Source organism: Clupea harengus, chromosome 22 (genome assembly GCF_900700415.2).
Source record: "Clupea harengus chromosome 22, Ch_v2.0.2, whole genome shotgun sequence".
Taxonomy (NCBI): domain Eukaryota; kingdom Metazoa; phylum Chordata; class Actinopteri; order Clupeiformes; family Clupeidae; genus Clupea; species Clupea harengus.
The window spans coordinates 24,033,754-24,053,160 of NC_045173.1; the positions used below are offsets into that span (position 1 = coordinate 24,033,754).

A 19,407-nucleotide genomic window follows, 5' to 3' on the forward strand; every position below is an offset into this window, starting at 1 on the left:
AAGAGATCGTAAGGCATTAGTGGGGAAATGTGCTGTCTGTCTTATCCGTTCATATGAGAGAGAGAGAGAGAGAGAGAGAGAGAGAGAGAGAGAGAGAGAGAGAGAGGCCCTCAACCCCATTAGAGGTATTAAAGGAGAGGAGAGATGGAGAGAAAGAGAGAGGGAGGATGGAAGAGAAGAGAGCGGTGTCTTCTGTAAAGCAACTCTCAATCTCCATGCCGACAAAGAAACCAACAGACCCATCCTCAAAGCAAACCAGCACACACACAGACACACACACACACAGTTACAATCAGCACACACACACGAAGTTCTGTTCTCCACCCTCTACACACACAGCTTGGTTCTCTACCCACCTCACACACACGCACACAAAAGGACTAATCTTCCCGATAAAGCATTAACCACATACAGTACGTTCGGTTTTCAGTTTGTTGTTCTTTTTCTCTGACACACACACACACACACACACACACACACACACACACACACACACACACACGCACACACACACAATCTTTGCTTACGGTAATCGTGTTCTCCTCAATGAAACTCCAGCAAACCTTCCATCGGTTTCGTCCACATTGAAAGTGAAGGGGTGGATAACAGTAATCCAGAGAACGAGAGAAAGAAAGAAAGAAAGAGATGGAGAAAGAGAGAGAGAGAGAGCCCAGAGGATGTGTCCCGTAAAAGTAGGGGCTAAAGAACAGAGGGCCTGTCCCCGCAGTTGACCCCACCCCCCCCCCCCACCCACCCCCCTCCCTTTCTGTCCGAGACACCCCCCGTGTCCGCCCGGCAACCAACCACTCACTCCTGCTCTGGTTGCCACGGCGCCGGCAAGGCTTCCCCCTTTTACCGCTCTCCGCTTGGGCTGAGCCGCTCGGGGAGCGAACGGGTTTAGAAGAGAGGAGAGGAGAGAGACGAGAAGCGGTCGGAGCGCTGCCGGAGAGTCATGCTGAAAGCCGATCCGCTAAGCCCATCAGCTTGTCTTACAGACGCAAACACACACACACAGAGAGAGAGAGACCGAGCGAGCATGTGTGTGTGTGTATGAGCGAGAGAGAGAGGGAGGGAGGGAGGACATGGAGACGCCCATCACCCCACCCCCACTCCTGTCACGCATACTTCACCCTCCTCCACCGCCCCCCACCCCCCATCCCCCTTCTCCTCTGAGTGATCCTCAGCCAATCAGACAGAGGCTGAAACGGGCAACACGCATCGTGCTCAGGGAAGAAACACGACCATCCTCTTCCTAGTCGCGGTGTGCTTCATCACCTTTTGATGGTAGCTGAATTCTAGGACAGACCTGGCCCTCCTCAGGCACGCACGCACGCGCGCACACACACACACACACGCACACGCGCACACGCACACACGCACACACGCACACACGCACACACAAATTAACAGACACGAATAAGCACACCTGTATTGAAGATTGCTTGTCTTTGTGGCTTTGGTGCCTTTCATTACACTACACGGCTGAGAGCTGGTAGGCTGTGCCCGCGGGTGCCCCAGAACAGCAGCCCAGATTCGGCCCGGATGTGAGCCACAGTCAGTAAGCCCTTGGTGATGCTTCAGGGCAGAGGAGGAGGTTTGGGGGATGTGGGAACCCCTATCCCGGGCGGGCGTATTTCCCCAGGGGGTTGTAGGGAAGGAGGGAGAGAGAATATACGAACACACACACACGCCCATGTGCATACACGCATATACAAACACACACACACACACACACGCCCATGTGCATACACGCATATGCAAACACACACACACGCAAATACACAGAAGATACATACATGGTTGCGTGGTTGTGTTAAGGGAGAGAGAGAAAGCAAACATCTTCCCTCCAGTGCCAAAGAGCTCCTTTATCCCAGCCCTGGTCGTGCAGTCACACACACACACACACACACACACACGAGGAGCCGGCAGAGGACGATCTATCGCTTCTCACGAACACACACACACACAGAAATTTCATACATACACACACACACACACACACACACACACACACACACACACACATTTACTGACCAAGATCACACAGACATCTCTTGTGGAACACCACCTACATAAGCAAACACACGTTTCTCCCTCAGAGAAAATCCCTCCTGCTTGCTATGGATCAAGTCTCTCATAAAAACACAGTTTCCCTGTTCCTGTGATGAACACACACACACACACACACACACACACACACACACACACACACACACACGCTCGCTCGCTCGGCCCGACCTGAAATGCTGCTCCAAGCACAGAGTTTGTGTGTACTCAATCTTCCAGAGTGACACATATTTCCTGTCCATTTCCTCCCTAACCTGCGCACACACACACACACACACACACACACACACACACACACACACACACCATCACACACACACACACACAGGGGAGGTTAAGGGAGAAGAGCCCCTTAGCTCAAAGTACCATACTCTGCCTCTCACACGTGCACAAGCACAAACCTTCACACAGACTCAATCAGTCTCTTTCAATCCAGCAACCTCCCCTATCCACACTTGCCTCAGTGAGTGCTGCAAAAAGGATGCGTGTCCTGCTGCAAACACACGCACACACACACTCCCTCCTTAACCTCAAAACAACATTTCTGGAAAAATATACACACCTGCTCTAGGCAGTGTGCAAATGGCCTACTGTTGTCAGTGGAGAGACAACCATTTAGACAATTTAGAGACTGTTCCAGGCTATTCACATGAGCAAAAACACACGCACGAACGCACACACACACACACACACACACACACACACACACACACACACACACACACACACACACACACACACACACACACACACACACACACACACACACACACACACACACACACACAATAAAGAAAACAGATGCAGTGAAAGAACACTTGTGCAATACCAGAAAATAATGAATTGAAATAGAAATAGTGAATAGAATGCTCATAGTTCTCCATTTAGCTAACAAAAATCAGTGCTTTGAATGCTTGTGTGCGTGCGTGTGCGTGTGTGTGCGTGTGTGTGCGTGTGTGTGTGTGTGTGTGTGTGAGAGAAAGTGAGCGAATGTGTGTGTCCTCACTCAGCTGGTCCGGGGGTGTGAATTGCCTCCTCGTTTTCTGCTTGAGGGCTTTTTAACACTTCTGGGCCATCATGTGGTAGTGGCAAAGGGGGGGGGACAGAAATCTGTGTGTGTGTGTGTGTGTGTGTGTGTGTGTGTGTGTGTGTGTGTGTGTGTGTGTGTGTGTGTGTGTGTGTGTGTGTGTGTGTGTGTGTGTGTGTGTGTGTGTGTTGGGCTAATCTGAGGGACAAAAGGAGGCCCCTGGTTAAGATAATGAGCCATCAGGAGCGATTTACAATAGAGGGGGATGATGGGTGAAGGGATGGGGGTGGGGGTGGGGGGGGTTGCCTTCGCCTCCTGCCAACACACGTGTCGTCCACAAAAGTCAGCCTACTGCAAAGGCTTCTGGGAAGGATTGGTGGGGGTTATCTGGAGACCCCAGGGGATTTGGGGAGAACAGGGAGCACGAATGAGAGGGGGAAGGAGCTCGAGCCAAAAAGGCAGAGATGGAATGAGGTAGAAGAGTGTGTGTGTGTGTGTGTGTGTGTGTGTGTGTGTGTGTGTGTGTGTGTGTGTGTGTGAGTGACAGAGAAAGAGAGATGGAAAGAGCTACTACATTGGGAAGGTGTAGCTGTGCACAAGCAGAGAGTATTTGGGTTTGTCTGTAGGCGACTGTAGAAGATTAGCTGAAACAGGGCCTTCACTAGCCAGACCAAACGCTGAAGGGCACAGCTTTTAGATGCGGGATGTGAGAGAGGGACAGACAGACAGACTCTGTGTGTGTGTGTGTGTGTGTGTGCGTGTGAAGGCGGGGGTTGCCATTGCTCATCTGGCAGCCGACACACTGACCCAGGACAGATGGCAAACAAACACTAACATACAGATACTGAGGACCAGGGGGAAGGGCAGGGAGTCGCGCACACACACACACACACACACACACACACACAGACACAGACACAGACACAGACACAGACACAGACACAGACACAGACCACAAGACACAACACACACACACACACACACACACACACACACACACACACACACAGACACACACAGACACACACGTTTCCTTTGTGTTGCTGTGACAAGGCAACACGCCCATGCATTCACAATCACACGCGCGTACACTCACACAGATGGATGGAGGCACAATACACTAAGAGTGCGTGTGTGTGTGTGTGTGTGTGTGTGTGTGTGCATTCATGACTGCGTGTGGGTGTCAAAATAGACATGAGTGTGCATTCGTTCCATTCCACACACACACACACACACACACACACACACACACACACACACACACACACACACACTCTCTCTCCGTCATACACACACACACACACATTCTCGGTCACACACACACAAGCAGATGGATGAATTCAGGGTTAGAGCCACTGTACGGCTGTCTCTTTGTGTACGAGTACAATAGCAGCCACCACCAGGGCCTTAGCCCACATGCAAGCAGCACTCTCTGCCCGAAACAGAGCAAAGTCCCTTCACACTCACTCATTCACACTCACTCATTCACACTCACTCATTCACACTCACTCATTCACACTCACTCATTCACACTCACTCATTCACACTCACTCATTCACACTCACTCATTCATTCATTCACAGTCAGTCACTCAGTCAGTCAGTCAGTCACTCATTCACACTCACTCATTCACACTCACTCATTCACACTCACTCATTCACACTCACTCACTCACTCATTCATTCAGTCAGTCACTCATTCAGTCACTCATTCACACTCAGTCACTCACTCATTCATTCACAGTCAGTCACTCACTCATTCATTCACAGTCAGTCAGTCAGTCAGTCAGTCACTCATTCATTCACAGTCAGTCCCTCACTCATTCATTCACAGTCAGTCAGTCACTCATTCATTCAGTCAGTCAGTCACTCATTCATTCAGTCAGTCAGTCACTCATTCACAGTCAGTCAGTCACTCATTCACAGTCAGTCACTCATTCATTCAGTCAGTCAGTCACTCATTCACAGTCAGTCAGTCAGTCACTCATTCATTCACAGTCAGTCAGTCACTCATTCACAGTCAGTCCGTCACTCATTCACAGTCAGTCACTCACAGTCAGTCAGTCAGTCACTCACACAGTCAGTCAGTCAGTCACTCACACAGTCAGTCAGTCAGTCACTCACTCACAGTCAGTCAGTCACTCATTCACAGTCAGTCACTCACTCATTTATTCACAGTCACTCACTCACACAGTCAGTCAGTCAGTCAGTCACTCACACATTTATTCACAGTCAGTCAGTCACTCATTCACAGTCAGTCAGTCACTCACAGTCACAGTAAGTCACTCACTCCACATTTACCCACTCATCCCCTCATTCCCTCATTCATTCATTCATTCAGACTCACACATCCACTTTCTCATTCATTCAAAGACTCATTCACACATTCACTCAGAGACAACAGTCTATTCAGATGCTCGTTCTCTGCCTCAGTCCAACACAACCTCCTGACACTCCAGTCTTACACTTTCAGCTGCACACACACACACACACACACACACACACACACACACACACACACACACACACACACGATTGAAAGGCTCACCTCTAATGGCGTTGGAGCTTATGAACACTCCTCTCCAGTCCCCATTCAGCTTCTCAGTCTTCCAGGGGAGATTCATCCAGAACAAAAGATCCACAACCTACAACAAACATCAGAGCCACAGAGTCAACAGGACACTTCTGATGAATAGACCTGCATCACACACACACATATTTTAGGCTCATCTGCCCATTAATGATGGCTGGCTCAAGCAGTCAGACAAAAGACTAACGCTGAGCAGTCAGCTGTAAGAGCCTTCCGGTAGGCTGCTCAATTCTCTAATGCTCAGCAGCCTGGAGGCTGACCCCCACGCCCCATTCAGCTGCCCCCACCTGCTTCACAGGGCATTGGCTGCACCTAGCCCTGATCTGGCACCGACGCAGCCCCCCTTAATATGGCACAGATCTAGCAGTAGGGTCGGGCCATTGGACGATTTTGGCTCCCGATGGGCCATTGGCTCCCATGATCTACCTTACTGGGCGAATCATGGCGATCGACATTTCATATCTTCCTACTAATGTATCCAAACTCATAAATCATAGAAGTTTGATGGCGGGGACCCACGCTACACTGACAAACCAAAAGACATTTGCCTACTCGACAGCTGTGCTGATTGGGGAAATGACCACAAGTCTCTTCCACGGGTCTCTTTCAATACTTCACAACTGAAACCGTAAATGCTTTTTGTCCTAAGATTGAAAGTCTGAAAGTGTCAGAATTTGAAAAGTGCACTTTGCATTGGTTACATTTTACTACGCTTTTGAAATTAATATTTTACTACATTTTACTAGACCTTAAGCTCTTAGTTCCTGAAAAATGTAATGGTTATTTATGGTATCTATTGACAGTTGATTACAACTTTGTTTTATATATCAAAAAAAAAGTTTTCATTTCAATATAACTATATATAAAAAAATATAGTTTATTCAACATAAACTCAGGTTTATATGACCATTTTGAAATTAGAGTAGACCTATTTAATGTCATCTTGGGTTTTAAATAAAAAAAGGCCGTAGGCTGGTTTGCGTCTGGATACTGGACGGGCCGTGGTACAAGTCGTGATATATATATAATTTTTTCTCCTCAGTCTACTTTGAACACCACTGCTCCTCAGCGCACCAGGGCCCTGCCAGACAAGCGTTCCTTCTGATACTGATTCGGGTGGCACTGGATCAGAGTGCCGTGGCTTCAGAGACTATGGAGGCTCCCCGACCTGCTTGTCTCTCCTGGCATCAGAACCTTCTGGAACAGATGACTGGGCCAGGAGATGGACCGTGCTGAGCCAAAGGAGCAGAGATGTACTAAAGCTGACAGCAGGTGACGGAGACAGGCTTTGGCACCCCACACACACACACACACACACAGGAGGCCAAGGGGATCAACACACAACAAAGCCTGTGAGCACACTGGCAGCGAACCCATGAGAGGACACACACACACACACACACACACACACACACACACACACACACACACACACACACACACACACACACACACACACACACACACACACCTGAGGGCAGATTTAATGAACAGCAGGTAGAAACATGGTCAAAAACGTCACAATGGGGGCAGCAACAGGGAATCAGCCAATCATCGCGCAACCGGAGCGCGCGCACACGCGCACACACACACACACACACACACACACACACGCACACGCACACGCACACACGCAATTAAGCTGGCAGGCAATGAGACTAAAGCTTGCTCTCTATCTGTCGCCCTCTGACACACACACGAATGAGGCCTGTCTGTCTGTCTGTCCTCACTCACACACACACACACACACAATTCATCTTAACATCAGCCTGGAACAGGTATATAATGAGTGGCTGTGCTGGCAGTCGATAGCGTGGCTGATCAGGCAGAGTATAACAGCTTGTATTAATCCTTTTAGTGCTCCCAATCAATGCAGGAAAGCAGCACACACACACACACACACACACACACACACACACACACACACACACACACACACACACACACACACACACACACGCTAATGCTCACACAAACGATCACAGACACACATTCACACGTACTCACAGACTAACATGCACACAGAAATGCACAGACACACACATACAACGCCCACGGACACACACACACTTCGATTGATCCTTTTGGTGCTCCAATCAATGCTGCAAAAGAGATGGCAGAACAAGGCCAGGGGAAGATTCATCGTTTCAGGGAGCAGAGTATGCAGCTAGCAGTGGTCTCCGTCTCCGTCTCTGTCTCTGAAATGGACGGGGCCCGTCTGCTCCATACCACAGCAAAGCCAGACATGAATACAGGTGATCCAGTTTAAACGTCATGTCATATAGCCGAGGCCATTTCACTGTACTCTGTTTGGCACATTACCTCCTCTTATCGCTGCTTCCAGTGGTTAATCCACACGTGAATACTTGTAGACGGAGTTAACCTTCATGTACTATGCCACTGGGCTCTAATTCGGCCCATTGTACATTCCAAGGTATTTTTCTTGGCTGGAACACTTCAGGAGAACACTGCAGCGACTCTCTCACACACACACACACACACACACACACACACACACACACACACACACACACACACACACACACACACACACACACACACACACACACACCAAGCGCGAGCATTAAAGGTTTTGGCGCTGTGATGACGTCACTGTTGGCGCATGCGACGCCCAATCTGTCAAGCATACAGGCCGCTTAAGAGAGGAGCTGGAAGTGCCCAACCAGCACACAAACATGAGCCTGGTCTACACCTACAATCACAAGTCTGCAAAACACATTAACCCTCCACACGGAATAGGTTGCTATTACAAGAAGCACTGCGTGTGTGTGTGTGTGTGTGTGCGTGCGTACGTGTATGTTTGTATATGCACCTACGTACACATGTGTGTGTGTTTATTTTGAGGGTGAGTGCCCTGAACACTGGAGGGCCGTCTGGCTGTGTGTGCTAGAGGTCAGTACAGCGCTGGGGGATGGCCCTGTTGCTGATCTCCTTTCACCCTACCCCCTTAACCACCCATACTACCCATACTACCCCCAGCCCCTTCACGACCCCTGAGGTCCTGCCCTCCCTGCAGCTGCCGTTCCACTCCTGACCCCCACCCCCCTTCCAAAAGCTCCCCGCCGTGAGGTCACTCCTCCAGGCAGACAGGCAGACACACACACACACACACACACACACACACACACACACACACACACACACACACACACACACACACACACACACACACACACACACACATACATACATACAAACACGGCCGCCCCCCAGTGCTCTGGCACTGCCTGACACACTTCAGTCCACAATGGCCACTCTCACCCCACGTCACTCAACAACCGTTCCTGCAGAAATAAATCCCTCTCTCCCTCTCCCCACACATCAGCGCCTGCCTAACGGCCCCCCATTACATGTGTGTGTGTGAGGTCCCGGCCTCCGGCATCCTGCATACAAACAGATTCTCCACAGATCAGATGCTAACCAGGAGTCAGGTGCTACCCACTCCTAAAGGACAGCGTGTTAGCGTTAGCTCTTCACTGCTAGGCTAACTTCAATGACTTACTATTATTACTTCTATTGCCTTTACTATCTATCATCTATCTATCTACTGCCATTATTCCATTCACTCTGTCTTCGTCTCAACCACTGAAGAAGCCAACAAACCAAAGAGAGAGAGAGCATTCAGAGAGAAAAGGAAGGATGGAGAACTGGGTGGATGAAGGGAGGGAGAGATTACCAGTTGACAATGGTCAAACACACTAAGTTGAGATGGATAGATAGATAGATACTTTATTAATCCCGAGGGAAATTTAGGTTAAGTTAAAAGGTACAGGCAGTCACAGGCAGCCCTGGATGCCCAAAGAAAATAGGCCATGTGTGAAGACAAGACAAGACAAGAAGGAAATCCTCAAGCGTCAGAGCCACACTTCTTCACCAGCTGTCCAAATTGTTTTTGCCCCAAAAGACCACAAGAAAAAGCGACATTCATTTATTAGGAGAAGAGGTAGACTCTGCAGTACTAGCTGCTTATGAAATAGATGACTTTGATGAAAACGCCAAGGAATACTACACGCATATTAACACACATTGCAACAACATACACCCACACATTCGCAACACACATTCGTGCACGCGGAGACACACACACACACACACACACACACACACACACACACACACACACACACACACACACACACACGGCTGTACAGAAATGAAACATTTCCTCTCACATGCAGCCTTGTGTGTTAGCATGACAATATACACTTTGATTCTCCTCCCCCCTCGCCCCCCTCCTTTTATTCATGATGTTCCACTGTTCCTGTGATGATGCCTTGGCAATACAATGCCAATGAAGCGGACTTGAACTGAATTGAGAGTGATGGAGAGATAGATATATGGACAGATAGACGAGTAGATGGATAGATAGATAGATAGATAGATGGCCGGAGGGAGGGAAGGATGGGTGGGTGGCTAGGGCCAGTTTCTCCTGCTGAAATATTCAGAGGCCGTCTTGCTCCTGTTACCTGCCTGGCCAGCAAGATGTGGTGACTGACCCGAGGTCTGCCTACCTCCACTGCAGTGCAACCTGTTTGTGTGTGTGTGTGTGTGTGTGTGTGTCTACAATAAATATGAACTTTGCCCCATAAATACATTGCTATTATGTTAATGGAAGTGTACATTAGTGCCTGTGTGCATTTGTAATAGGCTATGTGTTTGTATAGCCTACGGGTGTGTGTGTGGGTGTGTGTGTGTGTGTCGTGTAAGTGTGTGATCACTGCCAGACCTGCATGGTGCCTGTTGAATTATTAATGGACACTCTCCAGCTCTCCAGTAATCAAAAAGCATCAGCAAGCACTCCTCAGGTCACACACACACACACACACACACACACACACACAGCATTTTACAGCCTAGCTTCTGCCCTGGTCAACTGCCAGCTGTGGCCTATATCCCAGCATGCTCATCAGGGTCAAGGATCAATGGGTGAAGTCCAGCATGCCCCGCCCCGCCTCGCTCTCCATCTCTCTGACTGAAAGACCAACCCTTCAGCCACCTACTGGGTGTGAATGACAGGCCAACACCCCTGTGGAGAGCACTAACGCTGAGGAGGAGCCATTTAAGGGCTGCCGATAAGCCACACTGATCTAAGCACCGCAGATCACTCCGAAGCGCTTAGGGGGAGAAGACTTACAGCACTGGAGGGGTTGAGGAGAAGTGGTCAGAAGAAGCGGTCAGAAGAAGCATGAAGACACATGGCCTGTGTTCTGATTGGTCTGCTACTGCATGGAAATATTGGTTTGGTTTGAGCACACACACACACACACACACACAGACACAACACAGCACACACACACAGAGCGATATGCACATGTGAGGTTTGCTGCAAATTTAGAAGCCCGACTGCCTTTTTTGCATGGGCATGCAATGTGAACTTGCGTCACCTAAAGTGCCATTACTCTTCTTCCACCACAGACTGTACACACACACACACACACACACACAACTTCACAACGTCAAGGGTGCGAAGTAGCACACAAAGCAGAACGAATGAATAACACTGAAAAGGATGTTGTCTGGCGCGCTTCAGCAACCAGCGTTAGCCCTCCGGCGCCACAGCAGAGCCCAGCAGGGAGAGAGCGAAGGAAGGAAGAACAGCAGAGAAGGAGGGATGGAGGGATGGACAGTGGGAGCGATGGAGGGATGGAGGGATGGACAGGGGGAGCGATGGAGGGATGGTGAAGGCGAAGGCGAAGGAAGGGACATGATGAGACTGAGGGAATCTGGCCCTGGACATGGCCCCATCACCTGCTGCTCTTCAGAAATGTACATTTACATTTAGTCATTTAGCAGACGCTTTTATCCAAAGCGACTTACATATGTGCGACTTACAATGTATACACATTTTGAAGGCACACTGCACATCAGGAGCAATTAGGGGTTCAGTGTCTTGCTCAAGGACGCTTCGACAGGGAATCGAACTAGCAACCTTCTGATTACTAAACGACTTCTCTACGTCCTGTACCACTGTCCCCCAAAGTCACTGGCAGATGAGCATGAATATTCCCACCATCAGCCCAGAGATGAAAAGCTAGCGGAAGAGAGGAGAAGAAGGACAGGAGAGAAAGACAGAGACAAAGAGAAGATCAAATGCGGTTAGCATGACTTAAATTGATTAGCGCACAGGAAAGAGTCGGCTAATTGAGGCCAGGGGTGGGGGGGGGGGGGGGGGGGGGGGGGAGGAGTCTGTGTGGATATTTAGCGCCAGGTGCCGCTGGTGTGAAAATCTATGGCCGTGCTTCAGGAGGGTTGTACAACAGGTTGTAATTGTGGTTGTAATGTTCCAGCATCCACAATGGCTGACTATTAAACTAATACAAATTGTACACAGAGAGAGAATGATCAATCAGCAACATGTGCACCGAAGCATTCATTACAGCGAGGAGCTAGGGAAAGCCTTCCAAAGACAACACACTGACAGGTGAAATAGAGTCACGTGTGCCCCAGCCCGAGCAGCCCGTCACAGGAGCACTGTGTCTCCCTATCTGAGGGCCTATGTGGGGGGGTGCTGTTGCCAGCAGACAGGAAATAGACAGCCTGATACATACACATAGAAATAGAGGCAGAGAGAGAGAGAAATAGAGGCAGAGAGAGAGAGAGAGAGAGAGAGAGAGAGAGAGAGAGAGAGAGAGAGAGAGAGGGAGAGGGAGAGGGAGAGGGAGAGAGAGAGAAGATGGCTACAGAAAGGAAGACAGAGAGAGAGAGAGAGAGAGAGAGAGAGAGAGAGAGAGAAGATGGCTACAGAACAGAGACAGACAGAGAGAAGAGTGAGTGTGTGTGTGTGTGCTGCTGGCGAGCCGGCTAGCCTGATTTTCCCATCTTCTCTCCTGAGCTCAGGAATGCCAGAGTAAACAAGCAGCTTCACAGACACACACCAGAGGTGGATGAGGTCGTACACTCAATCACTCAACACACTCTTCAGCTCAGGCAGGGGGCACACACACACACACACACACACACACACCAACCCAACATTCTATCTCAGCGGTATGCTTCCATTACTCACAATGACTTTAGTTAAAAGCCCGGGTATTTCATGCTCTCTGCAGATCATAATGTCTCTGAAACAAAACAAACTGAACCCTGGCTACCATAACCCCAACCAACTCTATTCCTTTACTCATAACCTCAATAAAAAAAAATGTATACACAGATACCAATTTTCATCAACAAATCAAAAAGGGAGGATAAGAACTCTTTGGGCTAGTTTTGAGGAGCACATCTGTTAGGGTCAGGACAGGCATAGGAGGAGAATACCCACAAACCACCAGAGTTCTCAGAATGTTCAAAGCTTTAGAACAACGGTTGCCTAAAGCAGAAATCCATACAGAGCCCAGTCAATGCAGTCAAGCCTAAAGCTACAGGATACTAGAAGCACAATCATTTATCTGCTCTATCAACAGTGGCTAGAGGGAGAACCAAGAGCATCTGGTCCACTCAAGACATCTAAACATCCTTGTCCTAGCACACATGCTGCTATTCAAACGTTCTTTCAAAGTGCTGTCATTAGTTCTGAGACGCTACCATTATATTAAGATCGCCCTCGTATATGATCCATGGTATTAGGCATCGAGATCGCCCTCGTATTTGATCCATGTTATCAGGCATCGAGATCACCCTCGTATATGATTCATGGTATCAGGCATCGAGATCACCCTCATATATGATCCATAGTATCAGGCATCGAGATCACCCAAGCCAACCTACAGAAAACACCAATACTGTTTCCCCATCATATAGCGCTTAGGGCAAATCCATAACTATGAGACGCAAGCAGGAGAAGCAGGAAGCAGAGGCTTGTTCTCCATGTAGGAGAGTTGACTGGGTTTCCATGACAACAGGGAGTGATGGCATAGATAGAATATGATGCACGGGGGGAGCGTCTTTCATCACGTGCTGAGGAGGGGGAGGAGAAAAGGAATGAGGGAGAGAGCGAGAGAGAGAGAGCGAGAGAGAGAAAGAAAGGAGTGAAAGAGCAGGAGAAAGAGAAAGACAAGCACATGGAAAGTGGGCCACATGAAGAACGCTATAATGAGTTCACTCTAGACACCTCACCGCCCGACGACAACCCCCGCCACCCCCCTACACACACACCCTCCACCCCCAGCGGCAGGGCTTGGCTGTCAATTCCGTGCTGAATTTCCCACGGGGCCGTGGGGTAGAGCTGGAGGGAGGGGGTTTCTCTCCTGGCGTTCCCAGTCCATCCTCTGTCCCTGCCGCAGGTGAGCAGGGACCCAGTGGACAGCAGGTGACGGGTGACAAGCCCTGCCAACCGGTCAAGGAGCAGTTCCTGCTGGGCAGGCAGACAGCTCTATGAGCATTTGACAGCTCATCCAGGAGAGCCAGGCTGAGTTGGAGAGGAGGAGCGGGTCAGTGTCACTTCTGTGGGGGAGAACTGACCGTTTAGTTGGGTTTCTTTTGGTCCCACTGGAAAAACAAGAGAGTTGCCATGAACTCTCAGTCAGCAGTTTTAGATTGAGGCAAGGATGTGTCTCTCTCTCTCACACACTCACACACACACACACTCACACTGCGGTCTCCATTCCTTGCAACTCTGTGCCCTGTGAGTTGTCTGGGTGTCCGGTGGGCCTGTCACACACTCTCAGCCTCAGTCTCAGCTCTACTGCCCTACAGGAAGCTCTGTCGCCACGGCAGCTCTTCACCGTCGCCATCGACGACACCATCACTGCCTGTCTGGATGACTGAGAGAAAAATGGTCTTCCCATAGCCATCAGTCACAAAAGCTAAACCATTTTCTCCTGTCTTTCCTGTCTACATCCCTCCATCAGAGAAGAACTGAAACCATTTCTATTACCAGAGGGCAATTCTAAGAGACACTCTAACTTTTCCTCTTTCTTCCCCTCGCTCGCTCTGTTTGCCTGGAGGAGATATCTGGTTCAGGTGACCCTGGCTGAAATCAATAGCTACTCCTTCAATTAGTCAGAGACACACGAGCACTCTCCTGCCTTCCACACAGCCATCTGTTCAAATAAATACAGCGTCTGTGCTACAGGTGTGTGTGTGTGTGTGTGTGTGTGTGTGTGTGTGTGTGTGTGAGAAAGAGTAACAAGCTAACCATGCTAACAATGTCCACTGCTGTCATCATCATACCCAGCAAGACTGTATCAATTTGCTACCCTGACTGAAGAACACACACGCAGTGCAAAGATTCACCTTAAATTCAGAACGAGATCATTTAGTGCAAGACTAGCTACCCCACAGTTGACATCACCTAGCCTCCAAACACAAATGGCATTGAAACATGTAAATGCCTCCAGCCTAGGTGTTGCAAGTCACCCGACTGATCTGCAAGACGGATGGAAAAGAGAGACTGTGCCTCGTTTTCAACCAATCAAAAGCAGATGCATGTGTTTGAAAGTTCCATAAACAAAACCATTTTGAACCACACTGACCCCTGAAAACACACAACGACGGTCACCAGCCACCAATCAGACGGCCCCATTTTATCTGGGCTCACCTGATAGTGAAATCAACCCAGCAGCGCAATCACTTTTAGTGCAAATGAATGATTCAATGAGTCCTCTGTGTGTGTATGTGTGTGTGTGTGTGTGTTCAGCTTGTCAGCTTACCTGATGTTGAAAAAAATTTTTTTTCCTTCAAACCAAGAATTTCAGCTGACCTTTCAGAGAGGGACTTGTGGCTAGCAAACCAAACTGCTGTTTCCCAGTATGCTGTCTTTCCACATGAAAGCAAAGTACACATCGGCACTCCAGACAAACCACACAGAAATAGGAAGAGTATAGAGTCTCAAGCTGGCCTACATGCTAGCCAAGTGTGGACTGTGGACCGGAAGAGGCCCACTTCAGGGCCGGACCCGTTTAAGAGTCATCTGGGTTCAGCACATTCACCATTAACATGAAAAAAAAAATTAAGATATTACTGTTCAAACCCAAGATGGCCTTCAAAACAACAACAGCAGTAGCCATATCTCTTCACTAACTAAAAGCATTGAGGGAAGTCAGGTTCACGATCACAGAGGTGTGAAAGCTAATGTTTCCACACAACCCTTCACTCACCTACTCACAGGTGGATCCCTATAGTCCCCACATAGTAGCATGGCTGAAATAGAGCTGGTTCAGACTGGATTAGTGCGGATCGGAGTGATACTAAGCCTTCAGCCACAACCTGCTCGGTGCCACGCTGGGTCATCCTCCACCCTTACCCAGTTCTCCTGATCACTCCCTCTGCCACACACACACACACACACACACACACACACACACACACTAAGGGCACAGGTATGCTTCAGCTGACACGGCTTTGCGCTACACAGACGTGCGCATTTGTTTCTCCAAAGTATACTCGTTTTAATGCGCAGTCGACGGGCCCAAGTCCATGTGGACACAACATGTTTATGCTGCGCGGACTGCGCTGATGAACTAAATGTGCGCCGTGCGCTCCGCGTCTGCGGTCGAGTACACTAACTGCCTAACCCAGCTCTCCTGATCACCCCCCTGCCACGCGTGCACAGCGGCAGACACAGTGGGGTCTGACCTAGTTTCCGCTCTTCTCCGCCACCCCTCCTCCAAAAAGAAGAGCAAAAGCTGAATCAATGAATAAAACAAGAGGAAAAAAAAGTAAGGTCACACACTTATGGTGTGTGTGTGTGTGTGTGTGTGTGTGTGTGTGTGCGCTTTTGTTACAGTGCAATACACTCCACTTCCTATCAGCTTAATTTTGTCCTTAGACCTGTGACCTGGGTGAGCCGGTGCTTATCCTGGCTCCACAGGCAGAGGCTTTAAAGCGGTCAACATACTCTAAAGGTATATCATGCTATATGGTGGCTGGGCCTTGCCTAGGCCCCTCCCCCCCACACACACCAACCTACAGGCTGCCACTGTTGGGTTTCATTTCACTGACACACACACACACACACACACACACACACACACACACACCACACACACACACACACACACACACACACACACACACACACACACACACACAGCTGAGCCAGGTCACTTTGTGTCGTCAGATTGCTGAATGAATGTCCTGTGTGTGTGTGTGTGTGTGTGTGTGTGTGTGTCTGTCTGTCTATGACGTGCATGAGGGTAGAGTTACTACACCAGCACCATTAAGAAACTGACACTGAGACAGACACAGTTGTTTACTGCGAGTGTGCAAAAAAAAATACACAGAGAGAGAGACTGAGAAAGAGAGATCAAGTTCTACCACCCCTTTAAACTTTGCTCCTCTTTTTCTCCCTCTCCAATTTCTCTTCTTCCACCTTTTCCTATTAAGAGTTTGGGGGAGAGAGAGAGAGAGAGAGAGAGAGAGCGCAAAATCCTTCTTTTTTCTACTGCTGTCTTTTCTGTCGGTCTCGGAGCGCATCTAGGCAGGCCGGGTGCACCAACTCTTCCGCTCGCCGACGAATTGAAAGCCGTGGCTCCAGAGCTCGCTATTTTCAGAGTTTACCTTCCCCTTGGCAGCTCAGCGTAGGTGTGTCCGTGTGTGTGTGTGTGTGTGTGAGAGAGAAGGAGGGAGAGCACAGACAGACACACACCTGTTCAGTCTGGAGCTCAAGTACCCGTGCAGATGGCACATGGCTTTTTACCGGCTTTTCGACAAGAGTCGACAGTGACAAAGCAATCCCATACCCACTTAAAGAGAGAGCGGGGGCAGACGCTGGAGATCGATACTGAACCAACCCACAAATGAAAACTCAACAGACCACAAAACCTGATTACGTGTGTGCTCACATTTAAGTTAAATACATTAAAAAAAAGCAATGAGCTACAGCATGTAATTGTACGTGTTTGGACAAATTGGATTCTACCAGGCGGAGAGGTTTTTCATACAGAGCAGAGGGCTGTGTGTGGTTAATGTTTTGAAATGGGAAGGATTAAGCTCCTCAGAAAAAAAAAGACTGTGTGTGGGTGCGGAACTGGCCAGGGTCTGGCACACACACACACACACACACACACACACGAGTCTCCTTCTCCAGTCCCTCGTGGCATCAATCATTCATGCGGCTCCTCCCTCTCCACACAGCAGCTTCCGGTGTGGGATGCTGGGGTGAGATCCCATGGCAGAATCCAGATCCCACCGCACACACACACAACTGTATGATTACCAGCATATAACAATGTGCATATGTACACACACACACACACACAATCACAAACATGAAGACCCACACACTCATATATCAAATATCAATCGCACATGTCGGAGAGCTTGAAACGGACAAGCGGAATTCTTCCCCTCACTGCACATTCAGGGGTCGTGACCCCAAGGAAGCTCATTCTAATGGACTCTACTGGACCACACTTCTCTGGTGATGGTATCTTTTCAAATCCACAACAAATATTATTGCAAGTCTTCTGCAGCTTTTCTATGCTATTTACAATCAACTCAGTCATTACTAGGAATAACAGCACTGACATAATGATAGAGTATAAAGGTTACAAGGATATGTGGTCAAAAGTGTTTTATGGCCGTCCGGTGGCCCACGTCTGTCACACATGTGAGGCTGTAATTCCTCCGCCTGGAAGATCCGATTGGCCTTGAAACGCTCATGGATCTGTGTGTCAACACTCAAACAGCACTTGAAGCATCCCAACGCACCACAGTGTGTACTTGACACACCTTGAACTTCAGCTAACATGCAACCATGCTCCCTTGACATCACAGCACCATCCATCCATCCATCCATCAATCAATCCTCCTTCGAGTCTGGTCTCAGGTCAGTATTGAAGGCCTCCACATTTCACAGGAGACACGCATTGCCAACACAGAGCCATCTTTGCTATTACGTCAAGAACAGGCACAGAGACACAGCAGAAGGCATGATGCCCTATAGATCTGTTTGAGGTTTCTGAAAGGCAGAAAAAAAAGGAAGAAAGCAAAAATAGGAAATAACAAGAAGAAGAAAAAAGAAAAAAAAGGGGTGCGAAAAGAAAGGCAAAGGGCGGAGAAAGACAGACTGTGAGCGATGTAGGCTTAAAAGAAAAGAAAAAAAGGATGTCCCCCAAGAGAGAAATAAAAATGAGCTCATGTCATTTAAATGCAAATACAAAAGTGAACATTCTAATGGAGCAGCGTGCCGGGCTTCATTTAGAAACACTAGCAGCCGGCGGAACTAAAGAAAATGACTCGTGTCGCACCATTACTCACGCGCGGGGTTGTGTGTATGCCGCCCCCCCCCCCTCGCGCTCCCTCATCGATTTCCCCGACAACATGCTTGTCTGGCGCACTAAACTACTGGGAAGTCTTTAGCTACGGCAGAGTCACGGTTAGGAATAAAGAATCAGATTAATAATAAATAACGCACAAGAGAGCTTGATCCAGCTCTGGCCAGGGTAGAGCCGTGGGATCAAAGCCGAATTGAGACACAATCCTCGGTGTGTTGATCTGATTTCATGTTGCTTTGGGGTTAGTACCACTGCAGCAGTGGCCAGAATGACTCATTTCACAGTAGTGTCTAAGCAGGAAAGACAAGGTTGGCTGCCGTTCTGAATAATGTTCCTTTTACCCTGGTCAAAAACTACACTGGTTGTTGTGTTTGCGTTCTCTCAAAACAAATTGAACCGTTGCTATTTCCCCAAAAGAATTCCACATGACTGTTGGTGTGATATTACAAACAACATCATAACAACACACACACACACACACACACACACACACTCACTGATCAGTGGCGAGTCGTTCCTTAAACACCCACTAGCTTAAACATCGGT

The 19,407-nt window shown here is 48.8% G+C and overlaps 1 protein-coding gene across 2 annotated transcripts in view; it reads right to left on the reverse strand.

Annotated features, from left to right (window-relative positions):
* spsb4a (splA/ryanodine receptor domain and SOCS box containing 4a) overlaps positions 1-19,407 on the reverse strand; it is a 67,767-nt gene that overhangs the window by 44,853 nt on the left and 3,507 nt on the right. The window contains exon 2 of one of the 2 annotated variants that reach the window (XM_012816617.3): positions 5,642-5,738. The gene's annotated coding sequence lies outside the window, so the exon portion shown is untranslated. Of the gene's footprint in view, positions 1-527; positions 545-5,641; positions 5,739-19,407 lie in introns of those variants that run through there. The other variant, XM_031560086.1, reaches the window with a different exon arrangement.